The sequence below is a fragment of the Anopheles arabiensis genome, chromosome 3, assembly GCF_016920715.1.
Source record: "Anopheles arabiensis isolate DONGOLA chromosome 3, AaraD3, whole genome shotgun sequence".
Classification (NCBI taxonomy): domain Eukaryota; kingdom Metazoa; phylum Arthropoda; class Insecta; order Diptera; family Culicidae; genus Anopheles; species Anopheles arabiensis.
Genome location: NC_053518.1, coordinates 16,264,370 through 16,274,513, shown reverse-complemented (window position 1 = coordinate 16,274,513; position 10,144 = coordinate 16,264,370). Strand labels below are relative to the sequence as shown.

The 10,144-nt window shown below is 42.1% G+C and overlaps 1 long non-coding RNA gene across 1 annotated transcript; it reads left to right on the top strand.

Moving 5' to 3' along the window:
- Positions 1–6,721: 6,721 nt before the first annotated feature.
- On the top strand, positions 6,722–7,239 carry LOC120902427. The gene is made up of 2 exons (XR_005739412.1): positions 6,722–6,876; positions 6,952–7,239. It is a non-coding gene; the product is annotated as an uncharacterized LOC120902427 (long non-coding RNA).
- Positions 7,240–10,144: the final 2,905 nt, after the last annotated feature.

Genomic DNA, 10,144 nt, shown 5'->3' with positions numbered 1-10,144 from the left:
ACCAATGCTGAATGCTTTAAAAAAGCGATGTATTTAGGATATACATGAAGAGTTAAAAAAAAGAAATGGGCTTTATAATGGAGTTTGTAAAGGTCTTAAAAATAAGTGTACTCATAAAAACAGTAAAAATAAATATAAATAAGCCAATCTGATCTATGTCCTCGCTTTCTAAATATGATTTAAATTGATTAATTGAAGTCGAGATACATAGCTTGACGAATAAGATGACGAGACATAGAATTGATAGGGCCGTGAAGTGCGTAACAACTTGAGTTTTGAAGATCTTCTATTGTTACGTTCGCGATTATTAATTCCGTAACAAAACGCGTCAAACTGTAAATTCGCGAGGTGCGCGATCACCTTAAACTAGAAACCGGGTACGCTGCGTGTAAAAGCGTAATAAATATGCTTCACAAATACTAACATGCGAAATTCACGCGTATGTACACTTATGTACTATTTATCTTCGGAAAGGATACACTAACACCCTAAAATTGTATGGGCTTCCGGGCGTATAAAAGGGACCAGAAAATTGAATAAAGAAATCATTCAGTTATTGCAACTCTAAGAAGCCTCGTCTTTTTTAATTTTGCATACTCGGATCACGAAATAAATCTCTATTCCCTTCTCAACCCCTTCTTCGGCATAGGCTCCTCAAATTACTTGAGAGAGCAACTAGCGGGAAGGTTAATGATTGGTGTCGAACGGTTGAGAAGATCACTGTTACCCGAGCGGGTTTGACTCACAAGGCCGCATCCTTTGCGTGGCCCACAGATCCGTTCGTCATCGTAACATCTATACAGTTTGGATAGTGTAAGAGCATTACTTGGATGAGACATGTGTTGGAGTTACCTACTAACTTACTCATCACTAAATCCTTAACAAGTTATAATATTCTAAAAAACTTCTCCTTGGTATTGTGTCAGTTGATACATTTGCATGTAATTGTTATTTCTACCAGTTCCGATCAATTTTCCTTGTTCTTAAATACAGGAACGTTTTTAGATCACTAATATTTAGCTGCAATAGCTGTCTGTACTTACCGGGATTAAAGTCACGAATGATCTAAATGTTTATCTTCCAGGCCAAATGCCAAACTCTATCGTTGATTCCATCCCAGTTCCAATCAGCAAATAATTACATATCTTTAAACAATTATAAAGCGTTTAAAACAATAATGAAATCAATGACAATCATAAGGATCTAACATTCTAGATTTAATAAACTATTAAAACCCCGATCTAAATGTAGCCATAAAACGTTATACTAAAGATAAATTTACTAAATGCATTTGAGGAAGGAATCCGTAGTCCATCAACGCATTTGCTATATTCTGTGAAAAACTAGATTCATGGACTTTTTTCATACCTTCATCTAAGCAAATTTATCTGCAAAATGTTGCTCTTGTTAATATTAATGCAACTAACCTAGTTCATTCTAAAAATTGTCTATTTCCACGGGCATATCAAACCCATAAAACATTCAAATCAAGCAGGCGCATATCTCGAACAACATTCCCAGTCGTTTATCAAAACACGCTGCAACTGAGTTGACCAAATCCGCTTACACAAGCGTCACGAGATGCACACAAGAGCTTTGCGTTACAAAATAATTGATTATCTAAGCCGGGAAAACACCAACAGGCAGCTTTTTGATCTGTTCTTGGATTCGCAATAGGGAAAAAACATGCATACACACACAATCAGAAAACACAGTTACAAATCCAACGCAAAGCACATCAAATTCCCATTTCCCGGCCGTGATCGGAGATTATAAAATTTTACTAGTGAATAACTTATGCCGCTCGGATAAGAGCGGCTCTTAGACCGACCGACGGACACAAATGGACATGGAAATTCCATTTGCCTGGCCAGGACACACCATGGTCTATCAACGTCCTTCCTGTCTTCTCCCCACGGCTCGGCCTTACCCTGCCACGAATCTTTCTTAATTAGGATGCGACAAGGATTGGCTCGAATTCTATCACGATGAAACCTGAAAAATTCTCCAACGAACGGCAGAGTGAGAGAGAGAGAGGGAGCGTGCGAAATTCATACGCTTCTACTAAACGAGACAAACAAGACATACTGCCAGCCAACTGGCCAAATTGACAGTTGACGGTCAGTTTCTTCCACTTTTTTCTGCTCTTTACCGTCGCTACTTATTTTGACCTGTCAGTCGCCGGTTATGCTGCAAATTGAGTCTGGAACTTTTTCCTCGCTCTCACTCTTTTGCGTTCTTTTTTTTTTATTTTCCCCACCACGCTCAAATGCCACTGCATCGGCTACCAGCCAATGTGGACAGTTTCAATTGTAGAACGATTGAGAAAAAATAACACAATCAAACCCGGGCACACAGCAACGGACGAAAGCCAAAACGTTCTCCGATTTGTAGACGAAAGTCCTTCCCTTAAGTGCAGGAAGGAAAGTGAACGGTATCTCCTCTTCCCAGCCTCAGCCGAGGACTATTTTGTTGACTTATTTTTTTCCACCCATTCCATTCCCCAGCTGACGTACTTCTCCTTCCCGTGCATGAAAGCATTCCCAACCCACTTGGGAACAATTATTTTGACATGAATTTAAATTTATTTGTTTACGTATGCGAAACGTACACCACCGCCGCGGCGGTTCGCGGGGAAGTGGGGAGGCAAAAACGTTCATATGCGCGACCCCTGCAAATGGGGGAAAGTTGTAGAAAGTCGTCGCGCGACAACCAGCGTCTTCTAGCCAGCCATCCGTCATGCTAATCCGACAGGATCGTGTACGAGAGCGCAGAGTGAAATAAATATATACAAAAAAACCTCCATGCAAAACGAAATGTATACATTTTTTTCGGGGTTTTGAAATAAAAAAAAGAAACCATTAGCCGTACCATAATGGAATGCAATCAAACTTGAATTAGGGAGTATTAGTTTCAGGATTTTCGATATGTGTATTTCGACCCATCCCCCATGGGAGAGGCAGGATGGCTGGCACTCTCAACTTTATAACGATGGATCCTCGATTCGGCTTTACCTAGCAACGAGCGCAACCAGAACTGCTGCTAGCCGGGGGTGTTGAAGGTCTTGAAAATTGGACCGATATGATAAATATACACACTGCACGCTTCGCCACATGCACAGCGCGCGGGCGAACTTATGGCCGAGTGCCACGGAAGAAACACACAAAACATCATCAACATCGCCGCAACACCGCATTCCGGCTACCGGGTGGGGAAAGATCTGTGTTATTGAATTTTTGTGCTTGATATATTGATTGCCAAAAACAAAAATACAGCCACACCGTAGCGACTGAGCACATTGCAACACACCTTCGGTCGTGCGGTAATGCGGGCTCGATTGTTTACCATTAGTATACCTTACGCGTGGTGCACCGTGCAGGGTAAGCATCGGGGAGCAGCCGGGGCTGCGAAAACAATTGGAACGCATCCGTCGTTTTTTTGTTGTGTGTGTGGGTTGAGTTGTTTTGTTGCAATAATATTTAGATTAGGTATTGATTTTACCCAAGATAGTAGATTGGTATTATCTATGGCGCTGAGTCGGTTTTTTGCTGAGTAAGAGAGCGATATCGTAGAAAACCAATGTAAGCAAGAAAGGATATTACAGAAGCCTCGATATGGAACTAACGATTGAAAGACGGATAGAACGAAATCCACACTGCTGGAAGAAGTTATTTAGCGATCATGCTGAAGACATTTTCTTTTTGGATTGAAATATTAAAAAATGTTTAACATTATTTAGATATTTTTCTGCAACTTAAAAAGGGTTAAATTATTGTTCCTAATGTTTCTGATAATATATCTAGGCGTTTGAACATGATTTTTGCTTACGAGTAAGCTTTGCAAGATAACTATCTCTAATCTGTAAATATTTTGATGAGGAAAACCCGTTTCGTCAACTATTTTTGTATTTTCTTTTATTCTACTTTTGTTCATCTAACTGAGAAAACCGTAAAATTTCGCAGTCTTCTTTTCCGAATCTGAATATGTTACATATTCTATATTTATTGTGTACTTTTCTTTGCTAAATTACATTCTCAAAATTATTGAAATACAGATCTTTTTATGTTAAGTCTACTAATACGACTGATCGTGCAAACCTCATACGTTGTATTTTTATATTAGATAAACTGCAGTTTATTTTAAGAAACTCTTATGGGATTTAACGTGCGCTGTTTTATTCCATGGCTCCTCATCGTGTGGCTACAAATTTTTTGTATAATTTTATTCCCGCTAATAGACTCTACTAAAACATTCACACAATCACATATCTGTCAATTACCTCATAGTTCGGAGCAACGCAGGATGAAACACAAGTGAAACTTTTCATAGATAGCGGTGGGTCTTGGCTCTTCATGTTAAGTTTATGTTTTTGTGGTCCAAAGTCCTAGTTCTTGGAACATCTGTACGCACGGAACATTCCTTGCAGCCTTGAAACATTGTTCTCCGTACTAGAATATGACTCTTCATTGTATTGATCCCTGTTTAAATCCAATTACACATTCCAAATGTGACTTCCTGCAGTCCATGGATTTAGTAATACCTAGTTTCTCTAAATTATTGTAGTATGTTCGATTTTCGGATGGTCGCCAAGTAGTAACTTTGAACTCGCGTTGGCCAAGGTGGCCTTCAAACATCGTTAAGGAAGGTCATCGTTTGCCGACATAGGCAAAACTGAAGTGGATACTGTTTTGAAGCCGACTTTCGACACTTGATCGTCCAGGCGATCATAGAAACCTTAAGGAGGTTTCTCTTACTGAAATAGTTGGAGTTTACAAACCTTTCCTTGCATAGGAGGACATAACTAAACTCTTTAAAAGAGAAGTCTATAGATGTTAGACGTCCTATCCTGACAGTCCGAAAGAATGTAACCTCTCATGATCGGAGTTGGTTTTATGTATACTCAACAGAAATTAAGGGCGTTGCACATTTGGTTCCGGATTCCAAAATTTTGTTAGAAATTGCAGATGTTTTTGTTTGTCATTTTTTTAAGTATTCGTGCTACTCAAATTCTCTTATAAAAAGAGGTTTTTGCATCGCTACAATGTAAAAAAAAATATATTCTTTTACGTGTACACTTGCCAGATTCCGCAAGGCTGGACTTGAATGTTCCGCTCAAAACAAGGACTAATGTTCCAAGTATAATTTCTATAATAATAAAATAATTAATTCCAACATCAGTGCCAGCAAGACAACACAATTTTGCTTCGTAGCTCAAAACAGACAATGTTTTTGTTCTTCAAAAAACAAAATATCCTTGAGCTAACAACCAATTCTTTACTTGCCTCACCCAAGACATCGCTCCCCAGCCCAGGTCTAGTGCAAAACGCACAAAAGAGACTCCAATTCTTCGATCGCAAGTGAACCAATTCTTAGCCAGAACATAAATCATCATACACCATTCGGACATTGTATTCGCAATCCGAGAGGCCGGGGCGAGACGCACACGATTGGCACAAACTAAACCAACAATGGGCAATAAAATTCCAATTGACTAATTTCATAACTTATTGCCTCGGTTTCAGCACACAAACACACAAACAGAGAAAAGGATGCGCTGTGCCGGTAAAGAAACGGTAAGACCCGGTCCGGTTAGCATGCAGATTTTGAGTGCCGTACCGATCCATGCGAGCCGGAGGAGTCACTATTGTCACAGGGAAGCTGTTGCGGCTCGAAACGATGCCGTGGCGTGCACCGTATCGTATCGGTTCTGTGATTGTGATGCAAACATCCATTATGCCAAAAGACCGACACGATGATGCAACTACTCACGGCCCGAGACGGGGCGAGATCATTGGGGTCACCTCGAAATGATGCTGCATCGGCATTCCGGCAGAAAGAAGCAAAACAACACTCCCCGCCAAACCGTTACCGTCATAGCCGGGTACCGGGTCCCGGAGGAAAAAATAACCGACTCGCCCGACCGACCGGCCGAGGTCAGTACCGGACCCGGGCGAAATGCACATACAAAAGCGTGCATGCATACAAACAATGTTTTAACGAAATCACGATCAGGCCACGATCTCAAACGAGATCTCTGTACCGACACCGTGTCTGGGCTGGCGCTTTCTTGTCGTCAAACGCCGACAACGACGACGACGAGCGCGAACCCTCCCGCGTGGACGGATCGATGCTTCGGGCGCTGATTTTATGCTTCATAAATGGTTCCTCCTTCGCGGGTCCGCCAGTTGGTTCCGCTGGTTGATGAAGGCGACGAGGTCAATCGTGTGGCGGCCGTTGACGTGTCTCTTCTTGTGCCGGGCAGTACCGAGTGTGTGTGCATTCGGTCGGTTCCCATGCGCCAAATTTTACGACCGTCCTCCTCTGCTCCCATACCGCCCGAGCAGAGACGTAGGACATTACCCAACGGTCAAAAGCCGAAGATTTTATATTGACCTTTCACTTTTTCTATCTGTCTCTCGCTCTAATTTGAGCGCCCAACGGTCAAAAGCCGAAGATTTTATATTGACCTTTCACTTTTTCTATCTGTCTCTCGCTCTAATTTGAGCGATTTTCCCCTGATGAGTGTCCCCGAGCCTCCTCGTGTGGTTGTTGTTGTTGGAAGTTGAAACCGAACCCCCTTCGTGCGCTGCCAAAATCAGCGAAGAACGAATCGAGCAAATACACACATGCATACACTTGGCGACACACGCTCTGCTGTGCGGTGAGATTTGTGTTCTGTGTCCAGTGGTGTAAATATACACACACACGCACTTGGCTACACACGCAGTACGGCGCTGTTGGCTTGGCAGAAGCGCATACACACATTCACGCAGTAGGCTTTACTTTCAGTCCAGTGAGGTTGGTGCTTGTGTGGTGTTGCAGCTCTTGGTGGTCAGCGGATAAACCCCGTAAAAATGGAGATCATTCTAATTTAAGGTAAGTAAAAGTGATTAAAATTATCAACCAACATCCCCCCTTCTAATTAATATCATTTTTCTTCCATTTCATGAGTGTTTCACGGCGAACGGAGACAACAAAGCCTGTGGCTGTGTCGTAGTGTTCGAAATGGTGGCCCGTACAGTGTAGCGAAAGGAACTAGGCGCAACAGCGAGGAAGAGCTGAAAGTGTTGTGACGATTTTGTGATTTTATTCACTGTGCGAGTGTGGAATGTGTGTGTTGAATTAATGTGCGTTAATGTGAAATTAAGTTCAGTGTTCGTAGTGCATGTGTTTTTGATTTTTGTGAAACTTGTTAGATTAATGGTATTAAATTCAATAAATAGAATTGTTGTGATATAATTCTGTGCACTGTATCATTTTGGAAAGAAATCCTGGCAAAAAAGGGGGAGGGGGCTATTAAAACGAAGGTTCGTGCAGACCCCCGTTCGGGTTTTGCTTCGGCTTCGGGTTTGCTTCGGCTTCGGGACCCGACGGATCACTTGAATAATTTCGCCAACTCAAGTTCTTTTTCAAGCTCGTATTCAAGCGATCTCTGAGTGCTGGTGCCCGGTGGGTATTTATTCCGGCACGATCCCGCGAAAAGAGACACACAGAAACACAACCGCGCGCGACCGTTCCCGGTGCATCCATTCTCATCGATCCCGAAAACGACGGGACCGTTCGACGTGGAATGTATCGCTCCGAGTGGTACGAAAACAGTACCCCTTCTGGGGCCCTGGAGGTCATCGGCGCCGTCTATTGCACATTCGGCGGACGATTCACTTTCGCGAAACGAATGCACACTTCCCGCGGGTAAGGAATTCCACGAATTTTTAAATTGACATGGAACCTGAAAAATGACTCCGACGGGTAGCCGCTTATGCGGTGATGGTGTGGCTGTTGGGGCGTAAACGTACCGAATCGGTACGCGCATACAATGGCCCCTCTCACAACACAGACCAGTAACACACACTCATCATTCGATTTGGCAGACAAGTTATGGCTTATTCGCTGGATGCACCGTTGGCATTGCGGTGCATAAACGGATGGCATCTGCAAATAGAGTTAGACCAGACCAGACCATTCGGCGGTTCGGGATTCGGCGTAGTAAATCTTCATCTCGGACACTTACTTACGGGATATTGAGATAAGATGCTTAAGTCATGGTGATAATTTATGGGACTTCTTTAATACGATTGAATTCTGAAGATGAAGCAGAAATACTGTAAGACTTCAGTTCATAAAATTGAAATTGATGTTTTTCATGAAAAAGATCCAAATTTTGATTCATAAAATGAAAAGAGAGTTGGGTCGTCCATAAATTACGTAAAGTTCTAATCGGTTCTAATTAAACTGATATTCAATTAATTTGATATTTCGTTCATAGATCTACGTATATTTGGTAAAGCGACTGAAAATAGTATGAATTTTTTTATATTTTGATATCTAGTTAACAAATAAGTTAACCTGAAAAATTGAAGGACTAGGAGGAGCATAATCTATTCAAATTAATCTAGGAAGAGGTGGTTAGCTTCCTTCGTTAACACTCGTTTGCAAATATGGGGCCTTTCACGATGCTAGACAGCTTATTAATATGGAGTTTGAGAGTTGGAGGCTCAAATCATGTAAACACTCCATACAAAACTATACACAAAACTATCCTGCGATTTTCAGCTTAGATTATTTCTGTCTCAAAGTTAGAATCAGATTCGAGTACCTGCTCGAAAAAATGTCAAAACAAGGTCGTGTTTTCGTTTATCCCAAGGTAGGTTGAACAGATCAGGTGATGGATTATAGGATCAAAGTGTATGTAGACCAGGTAGTCTCGTCGCATTACTTTGATAACTAATTTCTGAAAAAAATTGATAACTAATGAATAAAAAAAAGCTTCATTTGTCAGAACGGGTGAAATGGTGTTCCATAGGAATGGGTATTTCACGTGTAAGAAGAACTTTTAGTTAATAAAATGAAAAGTTAATAAAATGTTTTGTGTATTCGTCAAGTTACCGGAAAAACTGTACGAGCAAAAGTGGTCACCCCTCCTATCAATAAGTGACATTCTAATTTTGTTATTAAAAACAGGTTAGGAGATCACCTGGCACATACACTTTGGAATTTTCTCTTTTTTTCTTTGGGAAATTCTCTCACAATTTTGCCCAGAAGAAGCGATAAAAATTAACCTTCTAAATACATACACCTTAGAAAAAGCCCACTTGTATAGTATACCCACTTTGATAGCTGCTCGAAAATTGCTATACAATGCAAACAGCTGACAGGTAGAAATTTCAGTCTACGATCTTAAAACGGAGAAGGGCTCTTTGTTGGAATATTCCTCTCTTTACCGTTTCGTAGTTCATGGATAACCCCTTTCTGGATCGGTATTTCTTCGTATTGGGAAATCAAATCAGGATTTAGTCCCATATTGACCAACACAAACGCTTTTCCTCTTCGGAGAACAAAAACTAACTTATCGTTACCTCCCGTCAGCTTGCCATTTGTAAAGTCAAACCTCATGCCAAGAAATTACTCCTGAACGCAACGCATTGCCATCACCGTACCACACCCCACACATTCATGGGCCGATTGCAATCACTTACAGGAATTTGCACTGTTTTAATTTAAATTTAGTTCCTTCGAATGCGGCACCGGTTCAACGAAACCATACACAACGTGCCCAAAAATCCATACACCATTCACCCACCCACCACTATACTATCGGCACAGGAAGGGGGCCCTTACACAGTGTCTCAACGAACACATCGGATCGAAAGGGTGGAAAGAATTCGTGTTCCCTTCCCGGCCCAGAGACGGTTGACGAAATGCATGCCGGGAATGGCCCGAAGGCAAACGGGGAGAAATTGCCAAGCAATTTTGGACCATGTTCAAACAGTCTGGGACCCTTGTGCATGGGACGGGTGGAATACCAGACTGAAGGTGCGGTTTGTAACATCGGCCCAGGATACTAGGGGAGTGTCGAAAATGCATCCCATGAGCGCACAAACTGCCAAATAAAGTCGGCAAGCTTCGGGGATGGACAGAAATATGCTCACGCGGCACACGGCACACATCCACCCACAGGGACTCGGTATTGGTATGGACACCAACGCCAGCCGTTTCCGATACGGGGTGGCCGGGTACACCGGAAATAATAATTCCACACAGCGGAATCCGTAAATACCTGAAATAAGTTTTCAATCTTCTTATCTTCCCTTCCTGTTCCCCCACGGCACACAGGACGCGTTCCTTGCAAGCCGGAACCGGTGCC